This window comes from Miscanthus floridulus, chromosome 1, assembly GCF_019320115.1.
Source record: "Miscanthus floridulus cultivar M001 chromosome 1, ASM1932011v1, whole genome shotgun sequence".
In the NCBI taxonomy this organism is placed as follows: domain Eukaryota; kingdom Viridiplantae; phylum Streptophyta; class Magnoliopsida; order Poales; family Poaceae; genus Miscanthus; species Miscanthus floridulus.
Genome location: NC_089580.1, coordinates 19158614 through 19175134, shown reverse-complemented (window position 1 = coordinate 19175134; position 16521 = coordinate 19158614).

The following is a 16521-nucleotide window of genomic DNA, read 5'->3' as shown; positions in this document are numbered from 1 at the left end:
CTCGTCGCCGTCACGTCGGCCTCGTTGGTCTTGGGGGCTCTGGCCTCCACCATCGTGGCCTCGGTGGTCGCGGAAACGCCAACCCCCGCCGCTATGGCCTCGGCGGTCTTGGGCGCCCCGGCCTCTGTCACCTCGGCCTTAGAGACCCCGGGGGCCTCGACCTCGGTGGCCTCGGCAACCAAGGGCACCTCAGCCCCATTCGACTGACGAGCCTCGTCCTTGTGGGGCAGAGGCGCTCCCTCCCCCATCTGTGTCGGGGTCACCTCAGCAGCCCCTCCTAGGATGGCCGGCTCCTTCGGGTCGGCCCTCACTGATGTCGTGCCGCGTCGTATGGCGGCTTGCGCCTCTGCCACCCAGTGGGCGGTGGAGCTAGGGTTCACCTTGAGCGCCTTGAGGGGCACTAAGGAAAGCACCTCCGTAGGTCGCTTCTGACTAAGGACAAATCACTTGCAGGGTCAGCACGAGACCGAAGAACGAACGGAAAAACATTGCGGCTCTACCAAAAAATACGCTTACCCTGAGCGAGGCTGCAGCCACTTTGGCACTGCAACCCTCGTCTATAAAGGTGGTGGCGGTGGCAGGGGCATGACCTCTGTATCTGCTAGCGCCGGCCGGTCCTCGACAGACCCCGGTGCCCCCTCAGTCCTCTGTGGAGGCAGTTGCGTCGCCCCCGCTGCCACCTGCTCCACTACTGCCGTCGAGCCCACCAGGCTGACGGCACACTTTCCTAGCGCCCATGCCTTGGGCGTGTCGGCCTTGGCCCTGGGGCGGGCGACTGCCGACCCGAGACAGCTCCTCCTCCTCCCCTTGGGAGCGCCGGGCTACTTGCCGATGCCCCAGGCACCGTCTCCCCGATGTCAGGGAGATGGTCCAGGGGACCCCGCCCCATCTCGCCCTCGTCATCTCCGTTCGAGGCATCCATCGATAGAGACAGCGAAGGGGACTCCTCCAACGGGAGATCGTCCTTCCTTTGCTACCGACGGCGCTTGTCCAGTTCCTCAAGCGCAAGGATCTTCTTCGTGCGCTTCGCTGCCTTGGCATCCTTCCGCTTTTTCTGCGCCTCGGCATGCGCCCAGTTGATCGCCCGCCACCTCGCGTCCTCAGGAACGGGTGGCGGGGAGGCTCGCACATCCCTCATCCCCTGCGGGAACGGTGAACGCGGATAAGGGAACGAGAAATAATGAGAAACAGAGAGGGCTTGGGGGCTGTAGCGGCGCGTGACTTACCAGCGAGAGGAACCCCAGCAATGGACGCATCGCGAGGGTGGTCAGACCACCGCTCCTCAGCTTCACATCCACCGTCTCCCTCACCCGGCGAAGAATTTCCTCGTCAGAGAGGGCGGAGGCAAACATCCGGATGCCCACGATCGGCACATCCGGCCTCATCTCGAACAGGCGCCACCACCGAGCCATCAGCGGCAGCACCCTCCGAGGGTGGTAGGCGGCCACAACCATAGCCGCGGTAAGGCCGTGGTCCCATAGCCTCTCCAGCCCCTCCAAGAGCGGCTGCAGCTTGGGCTGATCCTCCCTCGGGACGTCGTACTTCCATCTCTCTGGGCAGCTCCTCACAATCCACCCAGTATAGGGGGGAAGACCACCGTCGTTGTTGCGGAGATAGAACCAGCTCGTGTACCATCGACGATTGGTTGATGCGAGCTGGGCCAGGATGTAGAGGTGCTAGCGGTCCTGGCGCACTTGGAGAGTGCAGCCGCCGGCCCTCACCGCCTTCCTCGTGCCCATCGGCTTGGTGGTATGCCCCGCCCGGAAGAGATGGAGCCACAATTCCCAATGGGGAGCAATCCCCAAATACCCCTCACAGACAGCGACGAAGATGGCCACCTGCGCGATGGAATTGGGGTTGAAATTATGGAGCTCCACGCCATAATAGTGCGGGAGCGCCCGCATGAACCGGTCCACCGGGATGTCGAGGCTGTGCTCGTGAAAGGACATGAAGCTCACGACATAACCATTATGAGGCCTTGGCTCCAGCTTGCCCGACGGAGCAATCCACTCCGGCCTATTGGGGTCGGTCACCGGACGAAGGAGTCTACCGTCGATGAGCGACTAAAGCATCTCCACGGTGACGTCAGATGGATCCCTAGGGTCTGCCTCAATGACAACAATGTCACCGGCCATGAGTGCAGTGGAGGGTTCAAATACGACGGTGAGTCTCTCTCTCTCTCTCTCTGTCTCTCTCTCTCTCCCTGCCTCGCCCTTCTCCCTTCTTCTCCCTGGTGCTCGCTGCTCTAGCGACAGCTCAATGAGGGCAGAGCTAATACAGGCAAGGTAACGAGGGAAGGGGCGAGGCTTGTTGCGTATTAATGTAGGGTGAAGGTGAAACAGATGGGCGATGAAATCGGGGAAGTTTCCCCCAGATCCGGCACAGTTAATCCTAATCCGATTTTGCCACCCACGTGCCCACCTTTTCCTCATTAATCGCGGGAACAGTTACGTTCCATCCACTGACGCCAGGTCACGTCTGATCACTGTAGTGGCAGGCGTCGTTTCGCCTCCCCAAGAAAATCACCTCAAAAGGCGCGCCAGCCGTTGTCAAGCCAATAGGGGAGATATCCCCCACCCTATTCCTTTCAGACGAAGGAACGAGGCGCCGAGCCCATTACGGTCCAGGGGTTCAAAGGCTGGGCCCTGAGGGGTTTCGACAGCCGCCCCAGGGCAACAGAGTCAGGGACGACCGCGTGCGAGCCCGTACGTGGCTGAGACCCAAGCAAGCGAAACGCTTGGGACGCCCAAAGTCGTGTCCGAGACCGGCAGGGAGGTCTCCGAATGGGATCCCACCATAGGGAGGCACCAAGCCACCGGGGCCCAGTGAACGGCCCCGGCACCCACTAGAGAAACCCTCTGGTACTCTTGGAGTGCGTCTCTGGACCACTAGCCGACCCCTAGCGAACGGGGTACGGGCCTCCACTCGGACTACCCGATAACAGCTCACCAGAAGTGCCACCGCTCGTGCCCACCGAGGGTAGCCTGGCATATTCCACCCCTCCTTCCGAGCGAAAAGGAAGCGTGAGGGTCGTACAAAAAGCTAGGGGAACCCCTGACGGCCCTCTTGCTCCATGTAGAGGCTAAGGGGCTCTTCCTGCAACCTTGCCGAGACCCAGTGACCCAGGCTCGCACCCGAATGGGCTCGGCAAAACAACCCCTCCTTCCGAGTGAAAAGGAAGCACGAGGGTCGTACAAAAAGCCAGGGGAGCTCCTAATGGCCCTCTCGCTCCATGCAGAGGCTAGGGGGCTCTTCCTACAGATATGCCGAGACCCCGCGACCCAGGCTCGCACCCAAGGGGGCCTCGGCAAACAAACCCTCACGCGCGAGGGGCGTATAAAAAGCCAGGGGAACTCCTGACGGCCCTCTCGCTCCGTGCAGAGGCTAGGGGGCTCTTCCTGCAACCTTGCCGAGACCCAGCGACCCAGGCTCGCACCCGAATGGGCTCGACAAACAAACCCTCTGTCCGAGTGAAAAGGATGTGTGAGGGTCAAACAAAAAAGTCAGGGGGACCCCTGACCGCCCTCTCACTCCATGCGGAGGCTCGAGGGCTCCTCCTGCACCCAAGACAAAAACAAGCGACCTAAGCCCGCGCTAGAAGTTTCGTTAAAAACGCGATAAAGGGCATCGAGCCCATTACGGTCCAGGGGTTCGAAGGCTAGGCCCCCTAGGGTTTTGACAGCCACCCTAGGGCAACAGAGTCATGGACGACTATGGGCGAGCCTACGTATGGCCAAGGCCCAAGTGAACGATCGCTCGGGACGTCCTAAGTCGTGTCTGAGACCGGCAGGGAGGTCTTCGAATGGGATCCCACCATAGGGAGGCACTGAGCCGCCGGGGCCCAGCGAGCAGCCCCAACACCCACTAGAGAAACCCTCTAGTACTCTTGGAGTGCGTCTCTAGACCGCTAGCCGACCCCTAGCGAACGGGGCATGGGCCTCCACTCGGACTACCCGATAACAGCTCACCGGAAGTGTCACCGCTCACACCCACCGAGGGTAGCCTGGCATATTCCACCTCTCCTTCTGAGCGAAAAGGAAGTGTGAGGGTCATACAAAAAGTTAGGGGAGCTCCTGATCGCTCTCTCGCTTCGTGCGGAGGTTCAGGGGCTCTTCCTGCGACCTTGTCAAAACCCCGCAACCCAAACTCGCACTTGTGGGCTCGGCAAATGCGATAAAATCCCTCGCTCAAAGGGAGAAAAAGACCCTGGGGGAATGAATCCACTCCCCTAGGGCCTCAGGGGCTACACCCGGTGGGTGTGCTCGCGCGCACCCACCGAGGCCTCAAAGTACAAAACACTGTTTTGCCAGGAGCTACCACAAGTCAAGCCTTGTCAAAACCTCAAGAAGAGCGCTCACGCTCTCCCTAAGGCTCGGGGGCTACTGTCGGGTACCATAAAATGGGGTATCCCTAGCGTATATCGAAAGAGCCACTTCAATCGCATAAAAAACAAATTCAGAAGGTAAGCCATTGGTTAATCACCGGCCCTGTCTGAGCCCACCGGCTCTCCGCCTCGCCTTTGGCCTCGCACGGGAGGTCTCGATGGCCTGACGAATCTCCGCCTCGCGCGAGGCCTCATACGGGAGGCCTCGATAAGGAACCCCTTCTCTGTCTCGCTCGAGGCCCTGCGTGTATAGCCTCAAACAAGATAGTGATTCTCCGCATCGCTCGAGGCTGTCTCGGCAATAACCCGTTGCTCCCGCCTCAACTAGCCTTCCCGACAATGCGTCGCGTCCCATTAATGCATCAACCACTCCTGCAATCTTAGTCGGACGGCGGCTCGACACCGCGGAGTGGCCGACGGGACAGGAGGTCACATCGGCGCCATACCATCCAAGAGTAGGATGGGGTAGGGGTTACTGGGCACTATGCGCTGGTGCTGTGCCCACGATCAGCGCCTGAACTACACTGTGCCACCTAATCCCTACCCCCAGAACAATGCGGCATGGGGAGTCAGGTCCAGGTCACCATAGCCTCGGAATCAACATACAAGCCTAGCCGCTCCCTCCAAGCCTCGACAATCTACTATGGGGCCTCGGCAACCATGGGATTCACGTCTGCCGAGCCTCCCACGATGGCTCGGCCTCGGCACCCGCTAAGCCCTGGCTTCTCTCGCAGTCAGCGCACAATGGCTGGCACGTCGATCGCCATGCCCCGCTTCAAGCAAACACTAGAGCCCCCACGACGCATAGGAATGGATGTGACCGGCGCGTTGCCCCAGTACTTCAAGGACAGGACCACTCCGTCGACCACGCCGCCATAGCAACAGGCCACAGGGCTCCGACATGCCGCCTCCATTTGCACGACACCATGTAAGTAGCGCATGTATCACCCTTGTCCCCTCCTCAACTATAAAAGGGAGGGACCAGGGCCGTTTCGGGGGATCGAACACTGACGATTAGGCCTAGGCACACGCGACGAACTCATGCACAACATTTAGAGGTACATATGAGCTTTCCTACGGCTTGAGATCAACATCTCAAGCAATCCACGCCACACCACGAAGAGACCTAGGGCTAGCTCCCTCTCTCGCCCTGCTTGTAAGCCCCTACTACGAGCATTTCGGTGCAAAGAATACAAGATCGATCTCCCGAACTAGACGTAGGGTACCCATTACCCGAACTAGTATAAACTTTGTGTCTCTTTGCATCACCATTTGGAATTGGGAACACACAGTACAAATTTACTAGTTGGTTGAGGACCCCTCGGTCCAAAACACCGACACCTTCATTGATGAAATGTTGGAGTGACTGGCAAATCACTCTTTCTTCTGTTTCCTTGATGGGTATTCAGGTTATCACCAGATACTGATCCATCCAGATGACCAAAGCAAAACCACTTTTACATGTCCATATGTAATGTATGCTTATCATAGAATGTCTTTTAGACTATGTAATGCTCTAGCTTCTTTTCAAAGATGCATGATGTCTATATTTTCTAATACGATTGAAGAAATCATGAAAGTTTTCATGGATGATTTTCTGTTTATGGAAAAACTTTTGATGATTGTCTTGATAATTTAGACAAGGTTTTGTAAAGATGTGAAGAAAAGCACTTAGTCCTTAATTGGGAAAAATATCATTTTATGGTTAGAGAAGGCATAGTGCTTGGACACTTAGTGTCCGAACGAGGGATAGAGGTAGATAAGGCTAAGATTGAAGTAATTGAACAATTACCTCCTCCCATAAATATTAGAGGGATCTGCAGTTTTCTTGGTCATGCGGGGTTTTACCACCGCTTTATAAAAGATTTTTCACATATTGCTAGACCACTCACAAATCCTTTGGCCAAGGATGTTCCCTTTGAATTCAATGATGCATGTTTAAAATCTTTTAAAATTCTTAAGAAAGCACTCATCTCTGCACCAATCATTAAACCACCTGATTGGTCACTACCTTTTGAAATTGTGTGTAATGCTAGTGATTATGCTCTGGGAGCAGTTTTAGGACAAACAAAAGATAAGAAGCATCATGCAATTGCTTATGCTAGCAAAACACTGATAGGACCTCAACTTAATTATGCAACAACTAAAAAAGAACTCCTGTCTATTGTTTTTGCTATAGATAAATTTAGATCTTAGTGTTGAGGACTTATACTAGGGTATCCGAAGAGGAGAGGCTAACGACTGTTAAGCCTTATTTCCTTTAAGGGCGTGACTGTAGCTCCAACCGACCCCCAGGTATGCAGGTTCCGCCTTGCCCAACCTCTAAGGGCATGAGTCACCTCGCCCGACCTATGAGGGCAGGCTCCGCCTTGCCCGATGTTTGAGGGTAGGCTCCACCTCGCCTAACATCTGAGGGCTAGCTTCGCCTCACTCGATGTCTGAGGGCTGGCTGTACCTCGCCCAACGTCTAAGGGCTAGCTCCAAATCGCCCGCCTTGCCCGACCTCTGAGGACAGGCTCTGCCTCACCCAACATCTAAGGGCTAGCTCCACCTCACCCGATGTCTGAGGGCTAGCTCTGCCTCGCCCGATGTCTGAGGGCTAGATCCGCCTCACCCAACATCTAAGGGCTAGCTTTGCCTCGCCCAATGTCTAAGGGCTGGCTCCACCTCGCCCACCATCTGAGGGCTGGCTCCGCCTCGCCCAATGTCTAAGGGAGGGCTCCGCCTCATCCGACGTCTGAGGGCTAGCTCCACCTCACCCAACACCAAGGCCACGGGCTCTGTCTCCCTCGACCCCTCGAGCGTGGCTTCCAACAGAAGCCCATGCTGCCGCCAACCACTATGGGCCAGAAGGTACAACCCAAGGTCAAACTTCTGGCACCGTACAGGGAGCGGTCATGTCTCGACACAACCTGTGCCCGCAACATGTCATTCTAGGGAACTCACATCACCCACAATGACAGACGTGTGGTCACTGTGCTACCTACTTAAAAGGACCTAGGATGCCGCCTAGAGGGGGGTGAATAGGCGTTTCTAAAAATTAACACCTTTAAATGCGGAAACAATTAGAAAAGGGAATTTCCAAAATGGAAACTCCAAATTAAGAGTAATACCACCCCTCACAAGTTAGCCACAGAGTAAACAAGGTATAAAGATTATATCTAGAAGCTACAACTCTGCAACACAAAGTTAGAATAGAGAATAAATATTTTTTAGCATAGGTAGGAAATACCGGACGTGTCCGGTATACATGATTTTTGCAGAGCAGCCTCAAACTTGCTCTTTTCGGTTTCTATCTTCAAACCAAACTACCGGTACCTACTAGAGATGACAATATACATAGAGAATCTGTACAAGAGCTGGAGCAACACAAATATCAAATGAAATACGAATTGAGACACGATATTTGTTTTATCGAAGTTAAGACTCGTTCGAGTCCTACTCTTCGTTGAGGGGGCTGCGGGCGACCCAGCGAAGGTCAGCCCTAGAGGGTACCACGAAGTTCACTCTAGCCGGAGTCTTTTCCAACTCCATTTCCTCCTTCCACTAGTTGATTCTGAGGCGGCGGAATCAACCATTACAAACTTTCTAAGGCACACCACAATCTCTCGGGTGCTCTCCAGCAATGCCTAATCGTCTAGGACCGAAGAGTCCAAGAGTAACAAATGCAAATCATGAGATTGACAATATGCACAAGTGCTTAAGTGGTTGGATTGCTCTCTTTTTGAATTTCACTCAACCCATAATTTGATTTGGCAAATTTGATCAAACACTCACTAAGAGAGGGTTGGGAGAGTTGGCAAAGCTCAAAAATGTGCTAGAGGATCAGTAGAATCAGCAGCCTCCAAAGATGGTGGCTTGGGGGTATTTATAGCCCCCTTGGAAAAACTAGTCGTTTGATAGCTGTTGCTATACCAGACACGTCCGGTATGACTTACACTGCCCTAATGGTAACTAAGTTATAGTGACAATGTGAGGCATCAGAACTCCCGATGAATGTCAGAACTCCCGACTCACGTTGAAACTCCCGACCCTTAGCATATTTGAAAACTAGGTAACTGAGTTGAAGTTTGTGAGGTGTTGGAACTCTCGACGCATGTTGGAACTTCTGACCATCGGAACACCTAACTCACATCAGAACTCACAACCCTCAAGGCATTTTGAAAACTAGCCATTGGCCTCTGGTCATCCATACCGGACACGTCCGGTATGAATACCGGACACGTCCGGTATGACCAGGACAGTGAACCTCTGAGTCAGTTAAGCATAAAACGTCCGAACTCCCGACCGTTGGAACTTCCGACCCACATCGGAACTCCCGACGAACCAACCCGAGAACAATAAGAATTTTATCATGGCTGGGCACATACCAGACACGTCCGGTATCTTGCTAGACTAGCAAAAATAGATTAACTCTTTTGTCTCTCAAACACTCAAAACTCACATGGGTTGGCTTGAGCACTTATGAAACCTTATCTATCAACATGATGCATCCCTCTTAATAGTACGACATTCCTATTAACTCAGATTTAAAGGTATAACGAATTTAAACCTTTTGAGTTGATCTCTTTCAACTGAAGCCGTGTATTCCAATCTTCATCAAGTGAGGGTGCCAACATGTTGATATTGATCTTTTCACTTGAGCATAGCCATCTTGTGCATGTGACTTGATTCCATTCATCAAATTTTGAATAATCCCAAATGTATCAAGTCACTTCCATCAAACACTTCAATAGTGATTTGATCCTTCACATTGACATGACTATCATAGCTTGATTACTATCTCAACTAAATGCAAGTACTTCCTTCTTCACCCTAGCTAGGTTCTTCAGCCACCAGGCCATCGCTTGCCCTTTACCCTTGCTTAGTACCTCGAAGCCTTTCCTTGCTATCTTCACCATCTCAAGCCATCAAGTCACATCTTGTGTTGAATCATCCATTCATTTGTATTGTTATCTTTTTCATTTTAATTTAGCAAGCTTCAAATATGAGACCATTCCATATGCAATCCCTCATGTCTCATTAATTAATTCTTACGAGCTTGCTTTCACATAGAACATGGAAATCCCATAATAAATAAGCCTTTGTATGAATTCCATTTGCATTGTTGTCTTGTGCTTGAACTAGATTGTTTATACAACAACACATCATTTTGGCTTTCATTAAGTACCCATGAGATAACCTATTACCTGTCCACACTTAGCAAACGGGTTAGACCTTTAATCACGTTGTCATTCAATCATCCAAAACCCACTAAAGGGCTAGATGCACTTTCAATCTCCCCCTTTTTGGTGATTGATGACAACTTGATTAAAGCTTACAAAAGAATATAAACATTTAAGCTTTTGGGTTCAATGATTTATGAGAGGCTCCCCCTTAATATGTGCTTATGATTAGAATTCACAAAATGACCTCAAATGTCAATTGCACATACTAAAACATATAGGAGACTCCCCCTAAATCATTGCATCCATGGGGTGCATGTGTGTGTGATAAGATAAAACCATGATGCATATGACAAGATATATGATGCAAGAATAAATATAAAGGCATCACATCAAATATTTTCATTCTAGCATGCATAGTCCTTACGAAAATAAATGAAACACATGTATATCACACATAGCACTCAATACACATTTTCTCAAGTCCACAAGCCACTAATATAATATAAATAAAGATCATGTCTCAAGAGATACATAGAGAAAGCATAAGTGAGTCTCATCTCTCACAAGATACAATCAAGCTCAAAAGATTACATTAATGAAGCTCAAGAAACTACAACCTGCAGTATATATCTTCAGGTACAAAGATAAGCAAAAACAAATGTCCTGAAGCTTTAATCAGTCTCTCTCCCCCTTTGTCACCTATCACCACAAAGGTTCAATAATGACATACGAAGCACAAAAGGGGCTGCAAGCTGTATATGATCTCTAGCATCACTCATCGCCATCATCATTGCCCTCGTCGTCTAAGCATGAAGCATCGGGTGGGCGAGAAGAACTATGTCCTGGAGCACCAATACCCTCGTAGATATCCTAGCCACCAAAGCCGTAGTCACTGGTAGAGTACCTAGGGTCACTGCCAAAGATGTCCTGCCAGAAAGCAGAACCCATCTCCTCTCCCACACTAGGGCGTTGAAACATCCTCAATTTTCCTTGAAGGGAAAATCCACAGAATGAATTTTAATATGATAAAACCAAGAACTGATTCCATCATATCATCATATTTCAGTTGATGTCATAGTAATACATCGTAAGATTACAAGAATACAAGATATTACATCACTGGGGAAACACACCTATTACAGCGTTAATCTAGCGGAAGACTATCGAGTGAAGGCTCCTCCTTCACGGGCATCATCAGAGTTGACGTAGTGCAGCGTAGATTCCATCTCCGAACCAAACTTGAGCGTAGGCATGAGACCTTCTAATCCTTCTAAAGTCAGCATATCTGAGAAGCAGGAAATCTACACACCGCCAGATGTGTGCAGGCCATGGTCAGCACCGATGAGCTTTAGTGGAAAAGATAAACAAGGGATCTGGCGATCCTAATATTTGGCTGTGGTTTGCATCCTTAGCGCATGAGAAGTAAATAACATTAGTAATATAATAAGAATATCCAATTTTTAACACATTCACCACCACACCATCCATATCCATCCGTCAACCATCCATCCCAAACCATCTCCACACCACCACACCATATCTCATCTCACACACTCAGGTCGACAGGCCAACTCCCTCTCAGCCTTGTCTCAATGGCCCGCAGCCCCCAAGGCACATGACCGGAAAATACCCCAACCCTGGAGGGAGGAAAGAAGGACTCATCTCCTATCTAGTTCAAGCGAAACCCAGGAAAGGTCCATAGCCGACAAGTCGCCATATGTATTGATCGATCAACCATACACTCTGTAGAGATTTTACATACCCATAAGATTAGCCATCCTCGGAGCCATGTATCTCCTAGGTAGAATTCCGGTCGCTTGCTAGCCTAGAACGATGCCACCCTACCTCTCAGCCCTAGAACATCCCAAGTCTAGTCTGGGATGGCTGATACTGTGAGTCGTAGATAGAGCCGGGGCCTGCTGGATGTCAAGAGCCAGGTCCACAAGGCCTCTTGAAGTCTTGGAAGGGTGTGGGGGAAACCACGCGCCCCGTACCTCCTTGCACACATTCACCTAGCAGTAGTGGCATTGTTCTACCAAGTGGTCCGACCGTCCCGCACCATATAGGGCGAGTGGGATGTAAAGGATTCCCGGTGAGTCTAAGTACTAGTAAGTCCTTAGGGATTGACCAAGCCAGAATGTCTTCATCAGGGTTTCTATTTTACGTGCCACCACAGCACCTCTACCCCGGGCTCCACCTCTCCAAGGTTCACACCCAAGGCCACCTCCAATTACCATTTACCCACCACAGGTATTCCATATCCAAGTGTCCAGGTAGCACCACATGGCAAGACTCGCCCCAGGCTCGTCGTTATTCCAGCTCGGTCGACACAACCCTCACTCTCCATGCACCCAAGACACATGTAGCACGCTCACACACCACCAAGGCCAACACCATAGCCAAACCATTCCCAGGGGGTTCACCACCAGCATCACATCCCCGATATAATGTGAAGTGGAGTTAATAATAAGTATAGTGGTGTAATATGCAAGCAAGCAGGCAAGTAAGCATATATAAGTGAGCGAATGCACAAAGCAGGGTGGCATGGTAGAGTGGGTTGCATCAGGGTAATAATGGCTTAGGAAGTAGCATGCATCAAAGTACTATCAAAGGAATAATTATAAAGCGTTAGCAGTTCTAGATATTATGCAATGTCTAATAGGATTCTCTAAAAGAGGGTGCTGCCATGACACCTGCGATGTAGAGGTAGTAGTGGTACAATTCTCCATTCGTTGGTGTTCCATTAGTGGGGTCATGTCCTCTTGCGTTGACTCCATTCCATAGTCCTTGTCGTCGTCCACGTTCTCTTGGTTCGATCGTTAGCTACTCCGTGAAGCGACATGCAAGGCAAGAGAGCACTCAACACTCGAAAAGACAACGAGACGCAGGAAATCCAATAACGCCATCGAGACAATAAGAGATACACGGCTTAGCCCTCTCGACGGTTGTCCGATTTCCTCAGGCCAAAGAATCACAAGTGGTGGTTTGCTAAGCACAAGCTTAAGTCATGGCCAAGCCAGTATGACTTTAGGATAGATGGTTTAAGCCAAAGCTTATCCATAGCAACACCACGGCTCACGTCCTTCGATCCGGGCATCATGGAAAGGATGGGAATCAGGGGACGGGCCCAATGAAGGAAGAATGATGGGGTTCGGCTCTTATTGTCTTATCCCGCATGTCACCATTGGATACAGGAAGCAGACAAGAACGAATAACACTATTGTGACTTGGCTCCAATGTACTTTGGCTCGTCCGCTATGGTAGAATGCGGTAGCGCAAAGAGATTGGACAACACCAGGTCCTCTCGATCGACACGACAAAATAACGTCGGGAACCGAGAAGAGAGTTGCTCAGCAAAACACAAGGAGCGGGGGTTAGCTAGGCACATCCATGTCATGTTCTCAGACACATCTTCAGGAAAGATGGTTTTAGACGGCCGATCGGGTCGACACGCACGGGTCCAAGGTACGACATAAACCATTGCTTTGCTAACTAAAAAGAGATAGTCTGGTCTTTGATCCAATCGCCATGGACAAGGCGGGATCGAACAGAGCGGGCTAATAGGGCAATAACAGTAGAGAACGAAGGTCTACTCCTTCCAGCACACACGCCACGATAGAAGATAGGGCATCAGAAGGAGCAACTCACTAAAGAATACAAGTGCGCAAACCACCCATAGGGTACCCGACTTGGGTGCACTGGAACTAAGTCATCTCTCTGATTCATAACGGTGCGGTTGTCACTACAAGATTCGATGAAACGTGATGGTCGAATGGGGTACCAACACACAAGGGCTTGGGCACGAAGAAGCAAATGAAAGAGAGAGGCATAGCTCCATGGTCATGGCGAGGCAAACTCATGGCCACAAGCTATACCAACGAGTTGGCATCCATCATTCCATGATTGTTATCTCCTAGGTCATCTCCCATAGGACTTGGTCATGGAGGGCTCAAAGCGTGCGGGTGATATCCGCATCGATGTTAGTATCGACATCGAATCCATCACGACCATGTTCTAGGGCCGAAGACAGGAGCTAACACTCATGGTACTATGAAGTCAACTAAAAAGCGAGGGGTCAAGTTACAACGGCATCATGGTCATGGCAAGACGGATCCCGCGATCATAATGTCCGAACGAGGTACGATCCCTCAGCCGGCTCGAAGGCTCGGCACACAGGCAACAACACCAACAACCAGCGATAAGAACCAAACACGACCGAAAGATGCAACAACTCGACACGACTATGGAGTAGCACATTCCATAGCTGGGTGATAGATGAATTCCTATAAGACAGTCATGGACAGATAGGTCATAAGAATAGGGCCCAACAAGGTAGATATGCGTATACGGAAAGATGCGGGATGGGGCTCTCCATGGTCTCGATAAGACATACGACTAGGGTTCATGGTCTAGAGGTTACGGCTCATAGTAGACGGGGTTATGATATCTCCTCAATGGCACACACTTGCAAGGCAAGGCGACTGGAACATCGGAAAGACTCCACTTGTCATCGGTACAATGCTAGGGATCACACGGTTTATCAACGGCTCGCCCTCGCTTAACGAGGCAGCCAAAATGTCGGGAATGGACTCAATACCACGACGGCATGGTGCTAGGTCATGCGGTGCATACCAAGGCCTTGGCCGTGAGTTGTGCAATGTGACTACTTCAAAAGGCCTTTAGTGCGGGTCCCGGTAGATCTCGACGGCATGTTCTCGTGACTCGAGGTAGCTGGAATAGTGGTGAAACACGGGCACAGGGTTCCACAGAGCCGTGAGGGCAACCAAAAAGGGAATCCCGCAGTCCATGATGCGGCGATCAATACCATGTGGTCCAATTACGGCTTCGGGGCTCACGATGAGGTCATGGTAACTCTTCGCCACGGCATGCCTTGGCCACGACGGGGTTTACAGGCGATAAGTCCTTTCTAGAGTCTCCTACGCCATGGATCCATTTGGCTAAGTCCGGTCTCGTGCTAGTGAGTGCGGGCGTGTCTAGGAGAGGTAGAGCTCCGTCGCAATGTCAGAGACGGCGATCAAGGCTTGACTCATTCGGGCGTAGTTCACGGTGGATGAGGCATGGCTTTAGAGAATGCTTCAATGGTAGTCGGCAACCACACCGGTGTTCTTGGAACTCTGGCAGTTCGATTTGGCTTGGGTTAGTCATGTGTGTGTGTGTGCTTGTGTCCAAAGGCCAGAGGTGGCCTCGGTCTACGCGTCCCATGGTTGGAATGCCATGGCCGGTAAGCAAAGTCGGGGTTGGAAAGAGGGGCTCGGTGGTGGCTGTTGGACGAAGCTCGGCCATGGTTCGCGAAAGACGCCGCAAGGGGCCAGCTTCTTCCCTGCACATAGAGTTACACGGCTTGAAGGCCGGTCACAGAAGATGACGACGGTCGACACTGGGAAGATGTTGTGGTCCATCAGTGAAGTGGTCGGCGGTGCATAGCAAGGAAGGGCTGCTGCTGCTGTCCAGAGGCTTGGAGCATGTGCAGGGGCGTGCCTTCCGACGGGAATGAAGAGGTGCTCTGCGAGGTGGTGACCGCGGCAGCCGAGGATGGAGCTCATGGCTAGTGCTGCTACAGCCGGACGTGGTGACCCTGGCCACCAGTTCTCGGCTCGGCATCATGGTGGAGGAGAGCCGGCGGCTGGTGATGGTCGATGGAGCGGCTGCGGCTGTCATCGATGGCCAAAGACGAGGCTTGGCAGGGCATGGTGGACACAGCTCAGCTGGAGGTGCTTGCGGACAAAGAGACGGACGCACGGTGGAGCAGTCTCGGCAGCGGAGTGGACCGGCAAGGGGCCACCGGCAACGAGGACGACGGAGCCCGGTGTCGACGACGCGGTGTGTCGCGTTGAGTGCCTCCGTGGCGAGCTCGAAGCAACGGTGCGCGGCTCCGATGGAGAGCGAGGTCGTGGCCATGGCGACTCGGCGTGGGCATGGCGATGGTTGTGGAGAGCGGCGGCGCACTAGAGGAGGAAGAAGGGGACAGCGGCGGCTTGGAGGAAGAAGAAGAGGGGTGGCTGGTTGCGGCGTTTTTATAGGGCGAGCGGCTAGGGCTCCAGGCACTATGGACGGCGATCCTCGGCTTTCGTGCAGAGAAGGGGCACGCGACGCGCATCGTGCGGCATGGAACACAGGGCGGTTTCGGGCGCCCGCACGCGGTCTAGCGGTGGCGGCTAGGAGCGGCTGCTTGCTAGGGCATGGGCACTGCGCTGCGGCTGCTGGGCTTTCGGCTGGGAGGTCGGCCGGGCAAGGAGAGGGGGGGCTTAGTTGTTGGGCTACTGCTACTGCCCGCGTGGGCCAGAAGAGGATGGGGTGATGGGTTGGGCCTCTAGCTCAAGTGGGAGAGGCTGGCTAGGAGGTGAGGTGGTCACGGGCCGAGGAGGCGAGCTGGGCCGACTCTGTTGCTTGGGCTGGTTTGGCCATTTCCTTTTTCTCCTCCCTGTTCTATTCCTTTCTATTTTTATTTTCTACTTCTAAATAAACCAAGGGCTTCTATGTGGGGTCCAGTAAGGGTCAGCTAGGGTGGTGGGGATCCATGCCAAGGGTCGGCAATTCACGGGCATTGAGTTGATAAAGATAGTTGGTTGATTATAGAATTTAGGTCAAGGGGTTCATGAGAGATTCCAGAAGGAGTCAAAAGGATTCGCTATGGACTTGTGCTCTCCAACACAAAACCCTAAACCAAATAAGGAACTCTGGCAAGCTCCTACAAGCAACACTATATGTATGCAACAATTTATTTATAAATTGTTCTTTGTTTGATCTAGCATCTACATGCTTCACACATTGTAGGAAAATTTTTAAAAAGTTCGTATTTTTGGCTTCTCCAAAACCCGGGTTGTTATAGTCCACCCTCCTTATAGGAATCTCGCCCTCGAGATTTTGGGGTTAGTGTCACTAGAGAAGAGGGGTCCTCGTTGTCAAGTCATATGCACCAATGCATTTGTTTCGCAGTTGGAGTTTTGA